Genomic DNA, 4,761 nt, shown 5'->3' with positions numbered 1-4,761 from the left:
CAATGTAATTTCTGATTCATCTGATGTACCCTGTGGTGCGTCATTTTTCTTTCTTCTTCAGAAAGAAATCCGTTTCTGGCTAATAAAGGTATGCTCTGACAACGGCTGCACGTAGGAATTAGACACAGACTTCTTTAAGGAGAAGAGTTGCTCATCTGTCTGTGTGCCTCTTACCACACAGAATTACTTCCATGGCTACTTGCCATTACTGTTGCCTAAAAGTTCCCCAGATTTGGAAGACAGTGGGAGCAACTGCAGGAGGCTGCATCCTGTACAGGTAGCCTTGGGCCATGATGGCTGTAGGAAACACTTGGTCATGAGGTGGCTTCCCCAAGTGGCAGATGTAGAAACCAGTGAGAAGTAATTTTAGATTACAGAATTTTTTTTTAAAGATCGGACCCTGCTGGCAGTGTCATATTCACATACAGAAACAGCTGCTGTAGTGAATCTGAAGATGGAGAAGGTAGCCAACCTCCTTCCTCAGTGATGAGAGCAAGCAATGTAAGACGTTGTTCCTGTGGAAGAAGCCTTTCCTGCTGATGGCTGAGTTTTCTGTTTCTCCCTTTTATTTTTACCATGGCAAAACAGTTTTAATTACAACGAGACAGGCCAGGTGAAGTGGATCCAGCACCTTGGGAGGGATCACCTGTGGTCAGGAGTTCAAGACCAGCCTGACCAATATGGTGAAACCCCATCTCTACTAAAAATACAAAAATTAGCCAGGAGTGGTGCCAGGCGCCTGTAGCCCCAGCTACTTGGGAGGCTGAGGCAGGAGAATCGCTTGAACCCAGGAAGCGGATGTTGCAGTGAGCTGAGATTGCACCATTATACTCCAGCCTGGAGACAGGGAGACTCCATCTCAAAACAAAAAGAGAAAGATCTCATCTAGATACATGTCTCCTGTTAATTTAAATCCACAGACTCTTGATGACTCAATCTAAAGACACTCGAAGCCACTGTACCTAAGGGTTCCTGGAGCATACAGGTCTGCTAGGGAGGGGCTGCCAGGACTGAGGATCCGAGCCACCACAGGGATGTGCAATACAGGAGAGACACAGTGGATCTCCAGTTTCAGGAGAGGCCACTGTATAGTGCAGTGGCCATAAACTCCCCCCAAGAGTACTGAACAATCCAGTAAGATTGTACTTCAGTACAAATCCACGGTGTCCGTACAGACCTTTTTATTTTATTATTTTATTTTTTTTATTTTGAGATGGAATCTCGCTCTTGTCCAGGCTGGAGTGCAGTGGTGTGATCTCAGCTCACTGCAACCTCTGCCTCCCAGGTTCAAGCAATTCTCCTGCCTTGGCCTCCCAAGTAGCTGGGAATACAGGCGCCTGCCACCATGCCCAGTTAATTTTTGTTATTTTTAGTAGAGATGGGGTTTCACCCACCATGTTGGCCAGGCTGGTCTCGAACTCCTGACTTAAGGTGATCTGCTGGTCTCAGCCTCCCAAAGTGCTGGGATTGTAGGGGTGAGCCACCATCCCCAGCCCCTTTTATTTATTTATTTTTATATTTTGAGGCGAAGTCTCACTCTGTCACCCAGGCTGGAGTGCAGTGGCACAATCTTGGCTCACTGCACGTTCTCCCTCCTAGGTTCACACCATTCTCCTGCCTCAGCCTCCCAAGTAGCTGGGACTACAGGCGCCCGCCACCACACCCAGCTAATTTTTTGTATTTTTAGTAGAGACGGGGTTTCACTGTGTTAGTCACGATGGTCTCGATCTCCTGACCTCGTGATCCACTCGCCTCAGCCTCCCAAAGTGATGGGATTATAGGCATAAGCCACCGCGTCCGGCTAAAGCCCCTTTTATTTTTAAAATGAGCCAAAGATGAGGCCAGCTGAGGCTAAATGCCACAAGCAACTACTCTGAGCCTACATGTCATGTCTGATGAAGTAATGAAAGGACCATAAATCCAAGGGAATGCTTGCTGTGTCAAATCACAACTTAGTAACCTCTAGAAAAGAGGCTCTGTCCCTTCCTCTAGGGAATCTGATGTTTACAAAGGAAGACACCATGGCACCTCAGATGACATCCTTTCATATTGTGAAGACGGGATCAAGAGACTTCACTGTATTCCACTGCAACTTATCCATATGACATGACCTATTCAAAAAATTTACTTAAAGCAGCATGGGCTGGGCGCAGTGGCTCATACCTGTAACCCCAGCACTTTGAGAGGCCGAGGCAGGCAGATCACCCGCGGTCAGGAGTTCAAGACCAGCCTGACCAACATGGTAAAACTCTATCTCTATTAAAAATAAAAAATTAGCTGGGAGTGGTAGTATGCACCTGTGATCCCAGCTACTCAGGAGGAAAAGGCAGGAGAATCACTTGAACCTGGGAAGTGGAGGTTGCAGTAAGCCAAGATTGTGCCATTGAACTTCAGCCTGGGCAACAGAGCAAGACTCTGACTCAAAAAAAAAAAAATTGTTTAAAATTATCCAGGCATGGTGGTGCGCATCATATGCCAGCTGCTGGGGAGGCTAAGGCGGGAGGATTGCTTGAGCCCAGAAGTTAAGACTATAGTGAGGTGTGATCATGCCACTGTACTCTGCCTGGGTGGGCAACAGCAAGACTCTGTCTTTATTTAAAAAAAAAAAAAAAAAAAAAAAAGGCCAGGCGCGGTGGCTCAAGCCTTTAATCCCAGCACTTTGGGAGGCCGAGACGGGCGGATCACGAGGTCAGGAGATCGAGAGCATCCTGGCTAACACGGTGAAACCCCGTCTCTACTAAAAAAATACAAAAAACTAGCTGGGCGAGGTAGCAGGCACCTGTAGTCCCAGCTACACGGGAGGCTGAGGCAGGAGAATGGCGTGAACCCGGGAGGCGGAGCTTGCAGTGAGCCGAGATTGCGCCACTGCACTCCAGCCTGGGCGACAGAGCGAGACTCCGTCTCAAAAAAAACAAAAAACAAAAAAAAAAGGTGAGGCGGGTAGAAAGGCATGCCAGTTTACAAATCCAAATTCCAGACGGAAATGCTCGCCCTCTGCCAAACAAGCCAATTTCCAAGTATCAAGCCTGTTACACTAAACATTTCTGATGTCTGGCTAATAAACCAGGGTTACTTCAAACTACTATCTAAAAAATCCACCAAGCATTTTGTACTCTCTATAAAGAAGCCACTAAAACGTAATACACAAATCTAAGAGTAAACATTACTGTTTTAAGCTAAGACTATGTATAAATCTGAATTTTTGAATTTAAGTTTAGACAAAACCAGCACATACTGGTTAGCTTCTATGGCCTGGATTTAAAGACGCCACCAAGTTACCAATTTGGAGGAAATGTTAAAATTTCCAGAGTCTCGTGAAAAGTTTAGACAAAAAGCACAAGTGCCCACAAAGCTCTGGTAACTTATGCTGCTTCTGTAGGGAAGCCATGACCTGCTGAAGCCAGTTACTACTCATTATGGTTGCAGACAAGTGGGAGGCCTTGATTTACATGCTTTGATCTTCAAAAGCAGAAAAATTTTTTCTTTACAACTAGCCACACAAACTTTCTGCCCAAAGCACAGGGGCATCTGCCTCTTGCCGTTCACAGGTATTTTCAGGTCTGTTGATTGACTACTAGATTCTGAGCACCCAAGGCCATGTGTGTTACTCACTGCAGAGTCAGGAGATACACAGACTCTGAGAAATGGCCACTCCCAACTGCACTGAATTCACCATTGGTCTCAGCTCAACCATCCTGAGTCGAGTCAAGTTGGACCTAAAAGAGATTTCAGAACATTTTTGCATAATATCTCAAGTTCCTCTTTTTCTTTTCTTTTCTTTTTTTTTTTTTTTGAGATGGCATTTCGCTCTTGTTGCCCAGCCTGGAGTGCAATGGCATGATCTTGGCTCACTGCAACCTCCGCCTTCCGGTTTCAAGCGATTATCCTGCCTCAGCCTCCCGAGTAGTTGGGATTACCCTGCCACCATGCCTGGCTAATTTTCATATTTTTAGTACAGACAGTTTCACCATGTTGGCCAGGCTGGTCTTGGAACTCCTGACCTCATGATCCACCTGCCTCAGCCTCCCAAAGTGCCAGGATTACAGGCATGAGCCACCACACCTGGCCCAAGTTTCTTATTTCTTATGTGGTACTGGAAGGGTTAAGAGCAACTCTGGCATCAGAGCTAGTTTCAAATTCTGCATAGCCACTTTCTAACCATGAGGTTTTAGACAAGTCTAACTTCTCTGAGGTTGGGTTCCCCATCTGAGAAGCAAGGCAATGTTTATTTCAGAAGGTTTCCTTCAGGACTGCAGAGGCAACTACAGCACCTAGCATAATACCTGGACACAAGAAAAAGCACATCAGCAGTTAACCTTAGTGATAGGCAAGCAGGAAATATAAGCACTGTTGCTCATGTGGCATTGTTCTTTTTTCTTTCTTTGTTTTGAGACAAGGTCTGGCTCTGTTACCCAGGCTGGATTTCAGTGGTGTGATCTTGGCTCACTGCAACTTCCACACCCAAGGCTCAAGCCATCCTCCCACCTTAGCCTCCCGAGTAGCTGGGGCTACCACGCCTGGCTAATTTTTTCATATTTTTTCCAAAGACAGGGTTTTGCCATATTGTCCAAGCTAGTCTTGAACTCGTGAGCTCAAGCATTCCTCCAGCCTCAACCTCACAAGGTATGAGCCACTGCACCCCATGTGACATCTTTGAAGGTGCTCCCACCATCTCTTCTGAGAGGGGTGCTAGGCCAGGATGCAGATACCCATTCATACTGTATGCTTCTGATTTAGGAACTGACCAAGACAATGTAAACA

Source organism: Theropithecus gelada, chromosome 11 (assembly GCF_003255815.1).
Source record: "Theropithecus gelada isolate Dixy chromosome 11, Tgel_1.0, whole genome shotgun sequence".
NCBI lineage: Eukaryota > Metazoa > Chordata > Mammalia > Primates > Cercopithecidae > Theropithecus > Theropithecus gelada.
The sequence above is the reverse complement of the archived record's forward strand: the minus strand, read 5'-3'. Positions refer to the sequence as shown.